Source organism: Prionailurus bengalensis, chromosome A1 (assembly GCF_016509475.1).
Source record: "Prionailurus bengalensis isolate Pbe53 chromosome A1, Fcat_Pben_1.1_paternal_pri, whole genome shotgun sequence".
Taxonomy (NCBI): Eukaryota; Metazoa; Chordata; class Mammalia; order Carnivora; family Felidae; genus Prionailurus; species Prionailurus bengalensis.
Window position 1 is genome coordinate 158,751,345 of NC_057343.1, and position 15,729 is coordinate 158,767,073.

The following is a 15,729-nucleotide window of genomic DNA, read 5'->3' on the forward strand; positions in this document are numbered from 1 at the left end:
CAGAGTTTTGATCATATATCCTAAGAGAAAACATAATTTAACAAATATGAGAGGTGATAAAGCTTAAATTCTACCAAGATCTTAGAGTTATGATTTCCAGTGTAATTCTTATCTCCTTTATAAAAATGATTTCCATTCATTCAAGTTATTTAAAGGCAAAAAGTGCCTGATTTCTCCTTCTTCTATGAAAACCCTTTTCCAGGTGGACTGGTGTAGAGGGTGGTGAGCTTGTTTGATGAGACGATGTCTGTCTATTATAGATTTCTGCTTCGTGCAGAAATGGACCCCCTGGGGAATTCTTTGTAAACACAGTACCAAGTCTACTTATAATATTAATTTCTCAAATTCAAAAAAGTGCTCTTGGTTACTAGTATGGGATTTCTGATTTTATTAAAAACGTGTCACTGCAATTTGGTGTGGTGCCTATATTGAGAAAGTATGTGAAATTTGTCTTTTGTAAGGATATTGTTGAAGATATTTTTCATTGCATTTTTTGCCCTCTTTTAAAAAGATTCTTAGAAAAAAAATTCCTGCTTTGCTTTAGTGTCAATTAAATTAATCAGTTATTGATTTATTTTCCTAAATAATCATTCTGTTTATCTTAGGAATTATACTATATATAACTGATAAAGCTCATCTTTTCTGACATTTTGCCTTTAAAAATTAACCTCATCTTTCTTTTTCTTTTTTGTATTTACATTTTGATTTAGGGACTTTGTATTTTAAATATCTTTATAAGCTACATTAAATATTTCCTGAAACCAAGGTAGTATAATAAAAGGTGATATGTTTTTAGGTATTAAAACTGTGGCATTCTAAACATCCTTTCTTTCCCCACAATAAAATTACAGCTCTCATTTGTTCATCTCTATACGTGCCACAAATTGTGCAAAACACTTTGTAAATCATCTCTTTTAATCCCCTTAGCAGTGCTATATAGAGGGTTTCCCCCCTTTTTACAGGTGAGAAAACTGTTGAGAAGTTAAGATCATAAAATTAGTTAATTAGGAAATCATGTTTTGAACTCAGTTGGATCTAAAACTTACACCTAGTCCGTATCATTCCTAATTGAAGAAGGTGAGTCGGTCCTCCATGTTTTAAAAACATTTAGGTCTTTTGTATGTCAAAGGAATAAATATGTTGGTTATCCAAATCTTCATTGGCAGTGGCACTTAAACAATGTCCTGGGCTTTTAAAATATGGTGAAATAATTTAGCATTATTATCAAATGTCAAATTACAGATTATGGAGGGCATAGCAGACATTTTTATTTGCAATCATCCCAGGATAATTTAAAAAAAAAATTTTTTTTTTCAACGTTTATTTATTTTTGGGACAGAGAGAGACAGAGCATGAACGGGGGAGGGGCAGAGAGAGAGGGAGACACAGCATCGGAAACAGGCTCCAGGCTCTGAGCCATCAGCCCAGAGCCTGACACGGGGCTTGAACTCACGGACCGCGAGATCGTGACCTGGCTGAAGTCGGACGCTTAACCGACTCCGCCACCCAGGCGCCCCATCCCAAGATAATTTTACCTGAGCTGATTAAAAATTTGTAGAGTGGTCAGAGGAGATCATTAGCTACCTTGCTACAATTATAATTTTTATGAAACTGTGAAATTCAGTACTCGCTTGTATGAAGACAGGTACTTTAAGGGGTCAGCTTTTATTGTTCTTGTTGGCTTTAAAAGTGAATGGCAAATTCATCTAAAAATGAGGTAATATACTTGAGTGTTGCCACTTGCTGTACCTGAAAACTAGAATGATTTGTGTTAGCCAGACCTCCAGGTTATACTGAGTAACTTTAAAAGAGAGGAGGGAAGGGCAGCCTGCTTTCTTCTGCCCTTGACTGAAAAATCCAAATATCTGTTTTCTTTATTTTCAAGTACACTTTATGGACTTCCTACAGAATATTAAGTGACAAGAAGGTTCTTTTTTTCTTTTTGTTCCCAATTCCTTTTATTTATTTATTTATTTTCCTAACACTTTTGGAAAGCATTCTCCTTCCAGGCATTTAAGAGCTTTTTTGGCATCTGATGTTGCCAGTGTTAACACTGGCAATTGGTGCAATTTACAATAGTGCATTAAATATAAATCTCATTTTACATCACTTGCATAAAGTTGATTTGTGGTAAAAGTTTGCTAGTAATGATAGATGTATATCATGAATTACTGCATGTGCAGTCCATGCACTTCAACTATATGTAAGTAAGCAATTATATGTTTACTTAAGAAATGTTAATGTGTCTCTACAACTTAATTTTGTCATGTCTTTGTCAACTTTGTAAAAGGCCATGATGAGTTTCTATGTCCTTGAGTTAGGTCATTTCCTTTCTGGGAAAGAGACTCTGAGCAATTAGAATAAATGTTTTTAAGCCCTTTATAGAATTTTAAATTAACTTCTGACAATAAACCTTTTTCATCTGGGTAACTTCTCAGCCTTGAGATTTTTGGGGGCATGCCTTATTTCCCTTTGTGTGATTAGAACATTGTTTGTAGAATATGTGAGCATGTAACAGTTTATCTTAGATGTTTCGGGGCCCTTTGAAGAGTACAGAGGAGCATAATATTTTCTAAGTTTTTCTGGTCTCTTTCCTTGAATGGGTGCATTTGTTTTGGTGTCAGCTGTACCATATTTGATTTTAGTCTAACTGGTGTTTCATTGGCTCTGGCCTCTGCACAATTCTGTTTCCCTTAGAACACTCACCTTCAGTGAGTCTAACTTTTCTCTTTTGAGTCTTTAGTTCTCTAGAGACTCTGTGGCTTCTCGTTTAGTTTTTGTTGTTCTAGGGTCGGTGCCTTTACCAAATTAGGTATTTCCCCCAGATCAACCCTGCTTTTAAAAATAGAAGGTGAAAGTGATACTGTCTTCCAATCTTTCTTAACTTCAGTTGAGGCTTGTGTGAGAGAAGTAAGCCTTTCTGAAAATGATTTGAGGGCTTGTTTTATCAAGTCTCCCAAGAGTGATACTTAGGTAGTACTTTTGTGGATGCATAAGAGAGAAGTTAATTAATTATATCCAAAGGATGCCCTTGGGCATTAGGGCTTAATTTACTTGTAGGACTCCAGTGGAGAAGGACACTAAGACTTGCTTTGAATATACCAAACAAAGGATGGCAAAGGATGGATGACTGACACTGTTTCAGTGCCTACGTTGCAGAAGGTAATGCATGAAGACTTTTAAATATATTCTCTCACTTAATATGAGGCTTGACTTGAAAAGCTAGGCCACTGGCAATGCTTCTATTAGAACTTTCCTAATCTTTTCTTTTTTTTTTTAAAGGCTTATGGGAGACCCAGGCTAGGTTGAGTATGTTTGACTCCTCTTGTAGCTGGAATGATAAAATAAAGCCCCTGGTAACTTTAATACCCCCAGTTATATCAGTGGATAGATCATCTAGACAGAAAATCATTAATGAGACATCAGCCTTAAATGAACATTAGACCAGATGTACTTAATAGACATATATAGAACATTCCATCCAAAAGCAACAGAATACACATTCTTCTCAAGTGCACATGGAACATTCTCCAGGATAGGACATATGTTAGGCCACAAAACAAGTCTCATTACACTTAAGGAGACTGAAATCATATCAAGCATCTTTTCACAGTGGTATGATACAAGAAATCAGTTACAAAAAGAAAATGAAAAATCACAAATATGTGGGATTAAACAACATGCTACTGAATAACCAGTGGGTGAACAAAGAAATAAAAGACAACTGAAAATGGAAATAAAACTTACCAAAATCTATGGGATGCAGCAAAAGCAGTTCTGTGAGGGAAGTTCATAGCAATACAGGCCTAGCTCAAGAAACAAGACCAATCTTAATAATATAAGAGAGGAAATAAATGAGATAGGGATTAAAAGACAATATAAAAAGATCAATGAAACTAAGAACTGGTTCTTTGAAAAGATAAACAGAATTGGCAAACCTTTAGCTAGTTACACCAAGAAAAAAAGAGAGGGCTCAAATAAATAAAACGAGAAATGAGAGAGGAGAAGTTACAACTGATACCACAGTATTTCTATAGTAAGGATTATGAGATTATTATGAATAATGATAGGCCAACAAATTATACAACCTAGAAGAAAGGGATATATTTCTAGAAACATACAATCACTAATACATTAATGAAAGAAGTTAAAGAATACACAAATAAATGGAAAGATAGTCCATGCTCATGGACTGGAAGAATTAATATTGTTAAGATGGTCATACTATTCAATGACTATATTATAAAACTAAGTAATCAAAATAGTCTGTTAATTATTATACCTTTGTAATATAGTGGATATATGGAAATGTACTTTGGTGCAGCCACTATTGAAAGCAGCACAATATTCTTTTGGATTTTAGGGATTTAGTGCAGTTTCAACATATAATCTAAATTGTCATTGTAGTTCACCACCTTGCATTTTGTTTTAAAGACACAGAGGCTTAAAATGAGGTTCTTTTCTTCTCTCAAAAAAAAAAAAAAAAGGAAGTTGATGGCAATGTGGAACTATATTTAGAGCAATCTGTTGGTGCTTCAGTGGAATCTATCCTGTTGGTAAAATGTAGAGTAGGCTTAAAATGTTTTCTTTTTAATATTTTTATTTTAATTTTAATTTATAGAAAGAGAAATTGAGCATGTGAGCAGGGAAGATGGGAAGAGGGATAGAGAGAGAGAATCCCAAGCAGGCTCCATCTCTAACATGGAGCCCTATGCAGGGCTTGGTTTCACCACTCTGGGATCATGACCTGAGCTGGAATCAAGAGTCAGACACTCAACCAACTGAGCCACTGAGGTACCCCCATATGTTTGTTTGTTTGTTTTTAAGTTAAATATCATTCCACTGACTCCATAGTAATAAAAATAAAAATTTTGCTTAATCATAAAACTTCACTTACTAGATTCAACTCACGTATATGACCAACTCTTAATTCCTATAGGGTAAATACTTTGGGAAATGAAAAGTTTCCTTGAACTGGTTGGTATTATACTAGCATATTCCTTCTAACTAAGTACAACTTCCACAAAGTTCTATGGCAGAGAAGTTTGGATGCTGCAGCTTATAGGCACATTATTAAAGAATCTCTGCAAAACAATATAACTTCATAGAGTTCCAAATAAATTTAAGATATTCATAGCACTCTTGCTACCCATCTAGCCACTACTCTTTTCTATTTGATTAACACTTACTATCGAGAATCCATGAGATTCAGGGTTATGGAGCAATCCTGATCAGAAAGTGTTTAGGATGAAGGAAAAGTCCATTTGTTTGAGACATGGTAGTTTAGTTTCACTCAGAAAGTGAAGAGTATGCCAAAATCTCAAGTGCCACTGTCAATGACATATATATTTTTTGGTATTAACCTGTAATGTCTTGAGTGTTCCCAGTTGAAAAATTGCTTCCGTATTACATCAAGCTCAAAAATCCTCAAAATCTTGGCATCTTACTTGATTAATATTACTTAGCCATGAAAAAAAGGATGAGATTGTGCCATTTGTGACAACATGGATGGACCTAGAGGATATTATCCTAGGTGAAGTAAGTCAGGCTGAAAAAGATAAATACCATATGATTTCACTTACATGTGTAATCTAAAAAAAAAAAAAGAGAGAGAGAGAATAAACAAACAAAAAGCAGAATGAGAACTAAAAATACAGAGAACAAACTAAGGGCTGCCAGAGGGGAGGGGGAACTGGGCAAAATGGGTGAAGGGGAGTGGGAGACACAAGCTTCCAGTTATAGATGAATAAGTCATGGGAATAGAAGACACAGCATAAGGAATATTGTTAATGATATTTTAATAGTGTTGCATAGTGACAGAAAGCAGCTGTACTTGTAGTGAGTATAGCGTGGTGTATAAATTTGTCCTATCACTATGTTATACACTTAAAATGAAGGTATCATTTTGTGTCAATTATACCCAAATAAAAACATTGGAAAACAAAACAGAACAAACAAAATTAAACTCATAGATACAGAGAACAGAATGGTGGGTGCGGGGGGGAAGGGGACTTGGAAGGAGAGTGAAATGTGTAAAGGGGGTCAAGAGATACAGATATCCAGCTATAAAGTGAATAAGTCATGGATGTGTAATGTACAGCATAGTGTCTATATCAATAGTATTGTAGTGCATATTTGAAATTACCAAGAGAGTAAATCTTAAAATCTTGTTTCTCATCACAGGAAAAAAAACTTCACTTTTTTGTAATTTTGTATAGTACAGTATAATACAGATGGTAACTAGACTTATTTTGTGGTGATCATTTCACTGTGTATACAAATATTGAATTATTATGTTGTATACATGAAAATAACATAATATTACATGTCACTTATACCTCAATTTAAAAAAATGTAAAAAAACAAAACAAAACAAAACAAAAGCTCAAAGACCCTCAGACCCTTTAGCTGCTTGATAGTAGCATATGTGTCCATTTGTACTGTTATTTTTCCTTAGCACCTAGAGTTCCTGGCCTATTATAAGTGTACAATAAATATTTTTTAGTAAAAGTAAAATGTAATCTAATGATTTTTAATACTCCCTAAGATAGTTTTACATACTTTCACTTGAAATCTGTGGAGATTTTAAATAAGTTATGAGTCTGGCTATGATCTCGCTGACACCTCAGATCTTCATTGACATGAGTAAAGATCCAGAAGATGCTGAATGGAGTGGATATGAGTGGATTTGTTTTGTGAACTTATGGGTGAGAGAGGCAACTATCAACAGGAGCACATACTGTTTGCCATAGGTCTCTTGCAAGAAGCTGGGATGTCCTGCTTCTCTGGCCTTTGGCTGATTCTGCAGCAGATGAGTTGAAGCAGAAATTATAACAGGACATGCTTCCTGTTAGGAGCTATCATGAGTCACTGCATTTATTGGGAAGAAATTGTTCACAGTAATTTGAAGACCTTGATATAAGAGTGATCATCACTGGCACAGGAGGAATGCATGAAATAAAGAACTTGGTACCATTTCTAGTACCATTTGAAAATAATTGGGTTTAGAATGACATCAGAGATGTTTTTCTGCATTAAATGTTCTAAGAACAATGTGACTTCAGTGACAGGGACTCCAGTGAAAACCTGAAGTCATTTAGAAAATGTACCATGGCTTTGACAAGCATAAAGACTTATATATAATCAATCCCAAATGTTACACAGCTGTTTCTAAAAAGTATTAAGTGTAATATTATTGTCCTAATTATCTTTTCCCCCCCAAGAATGTGGTATTATATGGCATCCCTTACAATTAACTATGCTTAGTTGAAATCAGTATGCCAACCCTGTAACATTATATACCATGCCATTAGTTGTGTTATGAATAAATGTACCAAACAAGGAAACAAACACATATTTTAAAAAAATGAAAGAAAAAAAAGAGGTTGAAGTGTTGACAGGGGTGAATGGAGGTAGAAGATGAGGACACAGGAGGCAGATACACAGGATAATGGTGAAATTCTAAACCCTTGTGGGAAAAAAAAAAAGAAATCTTGAGGATTTCTAGTTCTCCTCATACTATAGAACTGAGGGTTCAAAGGTGTACTACCTAAATCTCAGAAATTAGAGAACCTCCAGCTGATGTCTGGGTAACATTAGTCAGCATCTCAAGTTATATGCTCCCAATGTTGTACCAACTTCTCTCTCAGTCCCCATTGAAATCCTACCATACATCCCAACACGTATACCAAAGCCTAGGACTCACGCTTGACTATGTTTTTCCTCTTACCTTCCATAACCAACCCAAAAGCAATTCTGTATTTGTTTCCAAAATAAACTTTGAAGTCATTTACTTGTCTTCTATGTCACTACTATTCCTGATCCTAGAACACCATCATTTCCTTCCTGGATAACTGCAAGAATGGTAATCTCCATTCTAACCACCCTTTCACCGCTCTTGCCATGCTCCTTTCATAGCAGAGTGATCTATGAAAACAGTAAATAAAATCAAGTCTCTGTTTAAAAATCCTCTAGTGAGTTCCCATAAATCTGAGGACGGAATGCAAACTCCTGCAGTGGTGAAGAGTAGCTGGCCCCTCACTCAGTATCACTTGCTCTCAGTAGGCTTCTATCACCCTGCCTGCCTATACTTGAGAGGTGCCAAGATTTCTCCCGCCTTAGGGTTTTTGTTCTTGCTGCTCCTGGACATGTCTTTCTCCTTCTCATTCCATCTCCATCTTCTCATCCTTCCATGTAGGTTCAAATATCCCTCCTTGTGGAGGTCTTCCCTTTCTATTCTATTGAAAATTGTCCCTGTTTACCACATTGCTTTATTTATTTATTTATTTATTTATTTATTTATTTATTTATTTATTTTTGTAGCACTTGTTAAGATTTATAACTTACTTACATGCTATTTCTCTTCTGATCAGAGATGGGAGCCTGTGGCTTTTTCACAGTTGTATTCCCATTGCCATTTTATAATAAGCACCCCATACATATTGGTTGAGTGAAAAAGATTCTTTATTTGGATGTCCTTTTGTGCCTTTGAAAACCACTGGCTTCCTACTTGCCTCTTCCTATGGCTCAGAGAAATCCATGGGCCTATCCCATATTTTGACTTTCATATAGATCTTTTCTGCTTCCCACACCAAACGAACTTCCTAAAAATTGAGTCATGTAAATAGGCCTCTGATAGGGTGGGGAGCAATTCTTCTTATTGCCATAAGGGTCCAGCCATGGCTGAATCCTAGTAGGCACGCAGATTGGGCTGAAATGGGCTGTTGATGTATTTGTCCTTGAAGTCTGTGCCAGTTAATCATTCTTCACCTCCAAAGTTAAGTGACTTTTCAAAAATATGACATATAACTTAGAGAGTCCTGAGAAGGAAAAATAAAACTGTATCGTCCTTCCTGAAATCAGTTTTATTCAGAGAGAAGTTAGTAGAACTCTAGACAGTGAAATGCATTTTCTTGTGGATCTGCAATTCTAATAGTTTTTTCTATTTTTTTTTATTCAGGTATAATTGAAAAATGAAATAGTAAGATAAAGTGCATATCAAGATGATTTTATATGTATAAACTGTGAAAGGACTCCCTCTATCAAGTTTAATCAACAGATCCATTGCCTTATATATTGGCCTTTTTGTGTGTGTGTGAAGTTCTACTCTTACCACATCCAATTATACAATACAATGTTATCAACTACAGTCATTGAGTTACATATTAGATACTAAGATTTTATTCATCTTATAACTGAAAGTTTGTATTACTTTTCTACCAACATTCCCTTATTTCCTCCAGCCCCCAGACCCTGGCAAGTGCTTTTCTATTCTCTGTTCCTATGAGTTTGACTTTTGACTTTTTTTTTTTTTTTTTTTTTTTTTTAGGTTTCATTGTAAGTGATACCATGCGATGTTTATCCTTCTCTCTCTGGCTTATTTCACCTCACACAATGGCCTCAAGATCCATCTAAGTTTTCACATGTGGCAGGATTTCCTTCTTTTTAAAGACTGTGTAATATTCCATTGTATGTATATACTACAATTTCTTTATCCATTCACCCATGGCTGGAAATATAGGCTGTTTCTATGGTTTAGCTATTGTAAATAATACAGTGATGAACATGGCAGTACCTATTATCTCTTTCAGATAATGGTTTCATTACCCGTGGTTATATACTCAGAAGTGGGGTTTCTGGATTGTGTGGTAGTTCTGTTTTTATTTCTTGAGGAACCCCTATACTGTTTTCCATAGTGTCTATACCAATTTACATTCCTCCCACCAACAATGTACATAGTTCCCCTTCTCTCCACATCCTCACTAGCATTTGTTATTTCTTGTCTTTTTTATGATAGCCATTCTAACAGGTGTGAGCTGATATGTCATCGCAGTTTGACTTGCATTTGCCTGATTATTAGCGATGTTGAATAACTTTTCATGTACCTTTTGGCCATCTGTATTTTGTATTTTTTTATTTTTAGGAAAGTATTTATTTATATTCTTTGTCCATTTTTTAATTGGGTTGTACATTGTGTTGCTATAAGTCCCTGTTGTATTTCAGATATTAATCCATTATCAGATATGTGGTTTGCAAATACTTTCTCTCATTCCATAGGTAGCCTTTTCATTTTGTTGATGGTTTCTTTTGTTGTGCAGAAACTTTTTAGTTAAATGTAGTCCTCCTTATTTATTTGTGGTTTTGTTCCTTTGCTTATGGTGTCAAATCCAAAACGTCATTGCCAAGACAGATGTCAAGGAGCTTAACCTCTATGTTTTCTTTTGGGTGCTTTATGATTTTAGGTCTTATGTTCAAGTCTTTAATCTACTTTCAGTAGATTTTTGTGTATGGTATAAGATAGAGGTCCAGTGTCATTCTTTTATATATGGCTACCAGTTTTCCCAACACCATTTTTTGAAAAGACTGTCCATTTTCCATTGTATATTCTTGGTTCCTTTGTTACAAATTAATTGATTATATATGCCTGGCCTGTATCTGGGTTCTCTATTTTGCTCTATTGATCTATGTGTCTGTTTGTATGCCAATACCACACTGTTTTGATTACTATAACTTTGTAATATAGTTCAAAATCTGGACGTCTAATACCTCAAGCTTTGTTTTTCTTTCTTAAGATTTCTTTGGCTATTTGGTATATTTTATGGTTCCATACTAATTTTAGGATTGTTTTTTCCATTTCTGTGAAAAATGTCATTGAAATTTTGATAAGGATTGCATTGATTTTGTAGATTGCTTTGGGTAGTAGGGACAATTTAACAATATTAATTCTTCCAATCCATGAGCATGGGCTATCTTTCCACTTATTTGTGTCTTCTTTAATTTCTTTCATCAGTGTCTTATGGTTTTCAGTATACAGGTCTTTCTCTTCACAGTTAACTTTATTTCTATGTATTTTATTCTTTTTGATGCAGTTGTAAATTGGAATGTTTAATTTCTCCTTCTGGTAGTTCATTGTTGTTGTATAAAAACACAATTGTTTTTTGTATATTGCTTTTGTGTCCTGCAATGTTACTGAATTCACTGATTAGTTCTAACAGTTTTTTGGTGGAATCTTCAGGATTTTCCATATATAATACCATCTACAAATAGAAACAGCTTTAATGCTTTCTTTCCTACTTGTATGCCTATTATTTCTTTGTCTTGCCCAAGTCCTCTGCTCGGGACTTCCAGTACTGTGTTGAATAAAAATGGCAATCCCTGTTTCGTTCTTGGTCTTAGAAGAAAAACTTTTATCTTTTTATAAGTGGGTATCATATTAGTCCTAGGCTTGTCATATATAACCTTTATTATGTTGAAGTATGTTCCCTTTATACGCATTTTGTTGAGAGTGATTTATTTTAGTCATAAATGGGTGTTGATGATGTCAAATGCTTTTTCTTCACCTATTGAGATGATCATATGATTTTTATCCTTCATGTTGTTAATGCACTGCATCATATAATTGATTTGCAGATGTTGAACCATCCTTGCATCCTGGGAACGAATACCACTTGATCATGGTGTATGATCTTTTTAATGTACTGTTGAATTTTTTTTCCTAATATTTTGCTGAAAACTTTTTTTATCTGCCTTTTTATCCTCATCTTGTCTCACTCTCTTTTTTTAAATTTAAGTATAATTGACATGTGTTACATTAGTTTCAGTATACAACATAGTAATTTGACAATTCTGTATGTTATACTATACTCACCATGGTAAGTGTAGTTACATCTATCACCGTACAATGTTATTAAAATATTATAGACTGTATTCCCTACATGGTACTTTGTATCTCCATGGCTTATTTATTTCATAACTGGAAGTTTGTACCTTTTAATCCCCTTTATCTATTTTGCCCATCCCTTAGTCCTCTCCCCTCTGGCAACCACTAATTTGTTCTCTGTATTTATGATTCTGTCTCTGTTTGTTTCTCTGTTCATTTGTTTTGTTTTTTAGATTCCACATATAAATGATATCATATGGTGTTTCTCTTTTACTTATTTCACTTACCATAATACCCTCCAGGTTTATTTTTGCTGAGTATTTTTACATCTATATTCATCAGGGATATTGGCCTGTATTTGTTTGTTTGTTTGTTTGTTTGTTTGTTTTTGTTTTGTTTTCCTCATATGTTCTGTTCTGTGTATGGCTTTGTTATCAGGGTAATGTTGTCCTCATATAATGAGTTCGGAAGTTTTTTCCTCGAATATTGGTATTTGTTCGTTTTTAAAATGTTTAGTAGAATTCACCAGTGAGGATATTGGTACTGGATTTTTCTTTCTTGGGAGTTTTTTGATTACTGATTCAATAGTAATTTGTCTATTCATGTGTTCTCTTTCTTCATGATTCAGTGGTATGTTGCATCATTTTCAGAATATATCCATTTCTCCTAGGTTGTTCAATTCATTGGTGTATAATTGTTTATAGCAGTATCTTATGATTCTTTGTATTTCTGTGATCTTGGTTGTAATGTTTTCACTTTCATCTATAATTTTACTTGAGTCCTCTTTTCTTGCTTAGTCTAGCTAAACGTTTGTCTGGTTTGTTTATCATTTAAAAACTTTTTATTCTTTCCATAAATTTTGGTATGTTGTATTTCCATTTCATTTGTTTCAAATATTTTTTTTATCTCTCTTTTGATTTTTTTCTTTGACTCATTGGTTATCAGGAGCATGTTGTTTAATCTCCACATATTTGTGAATTTTCCAGGTTTTTTTTCCATAATTGATTGGTAGTTTCACACCTTTGTGGTTGGAAAAGATGCTTGATATGACTTCAGTATTAAATTTATTGAAACTTGTTTTGTGGACTAAAATATTATCTATCCTGGAGAATGTCCCATTTGCACTTGAGAAGGATGTGTATTAGAATTGAATGGAATATTCTGTATATGTCTGTTAGGTCATCAAGCCTAACATATAATTTTTTTTTAAGTTTTTTTTAATGTTTATTTATTTTTGAGACAGATACAGAGCATGAACAGAGGAGGGACAGAGAGAGGGAGACACAGAATCTGAAGCAGGCTCCAGGCTCTGAGCTGTCAGCACAGAGCCCAACATGGGGCTTGAACTCATGGACCGCAAGATCATGACCTGAGCCAAGGTCAGATGCTTAGCCGACTGGGCCACCCAGGTGCCCAGAGCCTAACATATAATTTAAGTTTAATGTTTCCTTATTGACTTTCCACCTGGATTATCTATCCAATGTTGAATGTGGGGTATTAAAGTCTCCTGCTGTTATTGCATTGTTGTTTCTTTCTTCAGATCTTGTAATATTTGCTTTATGTATTTAGCTGCTCCTATTTTTGCATGCATAAATATATACAAATACATCCTCTTAGTGAATTGACTCCTTTATTATTATATAATGACCTTCTTTGTCTCTTGTTACAGTGAATCTGTTTTGTTTGGTATCAATATAGCTATCCTTGAATTCTTCTGGTTTCCATTTGCATGGAATGTCTTTTTCTATACCTTCACTTTTAGTCTGTTTGTTCTTAAAATTGAAGTGATTCTCTTGTACACAGCATATAGTTGGGACTTGTTTTTTATCTGGTTAGCCACTTTGTGTCTTTTGGTTGAAGAATTTAGTTAATTTACATTTGAAGTCATTATTGATAAGAATGGACTTACTATTGCCATTTTGCTAATAATTTTCTGGTTGCTTTGTAATTCACTGTTCATTTTTTTTTAAATCTCTCTCCCTTTTTTTCATGTTTATTTATTTTGAGAGAGAGACAGAGACAGAGAGAGAGAATCCCAAGCAGGTACCACACTGTTAGTGCAGAGCCCAATGCAGGACTCAATTCCACATACTGTGAAATCATAACCTGAGCTGAAATCAAGGGTTGGATACTTAACCAACTGAACCCCAGGCATCCCATTTTTTATCTCTTGTTTTCTTCTGTGATTTTCTTTCTTTTCTTCCTCCTCCTCCTCCCCCTTCTCCCCTTCTTCTTCTTCTTCTTCTTCTTCTTCTTCTTCTCCTTTTCTCTAGTGCTATGCTTTGATTCCTTTCTCTTTTATCTTTTGTGTATCTAGTACTGTTTTTTGCTTCATGGTTACCATAAACTTTACACAAAACATCTTATATTTATAACAGTCTATTTTAAACTAATAATTTAACTTCAAATACACACAAAAACTGCATGCTTTTACACTGCCCTCCACACATATTTTATGTTATTGATTTCACAATTTACATTTTTTACTATGTATATTCCTTAGCAATTATTATACTTATTTTTAGTACTCCTATCTTTTGACATTTATGCTAAAATTATAAATGATTTACCTACCACCATTTTACTATTAGAATACTCTAATTTTAACTATATATTTACCTTTACCAGTGACTTTTATTCTTCCATGTTTTCCTGTTACTGGTTAATACCCTTCTAATACATATTTGGGTACGTATTTGTATTTTAACTTTTATAGTATTCTGAAAAAATTCACTTGAGCATATTGTGGATCCCCTGGAAACTCACTTTATCACAGAGTGCTGTAGTGGCCTTTTCATGCCCTCATTTGCATTTGTGTTTGTGATTAATTCACACCAAGTGAAGGCCAAATGATGTTAGTTTCCCTACTATAGAAACAGAGGTTTTGCGGTAGTTTAAATGGAGTTGTATTCCTCAACCTTTGTTTCTAATATGTATTACCTACATTAGTCCTTGGTGATAAGCTGTCCCAGAATGTTGACTTTCTTGGGCTCTCAGTGGCAGTATTTAAGGGTCTCTGGAAAAGCACAGTTGGGGAAGTAGAGGAAGAAGAACTCTACTCTTCCTCACCCTCATTCCCTATATCCCTGCCTTGTCTTCAATAAAGAAGCTCCTCTTTTCTTTTTAAAATGTTTTTTAATGTTTATTTATTTTTGAGAGACAGAGTAAGAGTGGGGGAGGGACAGAGAGAGAGGGAAACACAGAATCTGAAGCAGGGTCCAGGCTCTGGGCTGTCAGCACAGAGCCTGACATGGAGCTCAAACCCACGACCTGTGAGATCATGACCTGAGCCGAAGTTGGATGCCCAACCGACTGACCACTGAGGCACCCCAAGAAGTTCTCCTTTTCTATTTGTACATCAGTCCCCTTTGTAATAAACTTGATGACCAATGGGTTCATTATCTTAAAACAAGTTTTTAAAACCACTGGCCTGGACCACTGCAGTTCTAGGTATAGAATTTAAAATATTACAAGAATGTATATAAAATCATCTGGCTAAAATTTGACTATACCCTTACGTTTTGAAGCAAAATATGGGAAATTGTCTCAAACTTAGAACCATAGGTATAAGCAAGTTTCCATTTAACAAGAAGCAAAACACATTTCAGTTATAATACATGGGGTATTGCAGTAGGATACTTCACCTCTCTCATGTTACAGAGAATGTTAGACTCAAGGGTCCATCAGTGATTCAGAGGCAGAGCCAAGATTAGAACCCAACTTCCTGATTCCTGTTCCAGTAGTCCTCCCATTACTCTGGGTTTTTTTTTTTTTTTAACATTTATTTTAGTTTTGAGGGAGAGAGACAGAACATGAGTGGGGGAGGGGCAGAGAGAGAGTGAGACACAAAATCTGAAGCAGGCTCCAAACTATCAGCACAGAGCCCTACGTGGGGCTTAAACCCACAAAACATGAGATCGTGACCTGAGCTGAAGTTGGTTGCTTAACCAACTGAGCCTCCCAGGTGCCCCCTCTGCATCTTCTTCACACCCTTTTCTCTCAAAATTATCTTGCTGTGAGAAACTTCAAGTTTCTGGGGGCAAAACTCTATTTTTTTCAGGAGAGTTTTG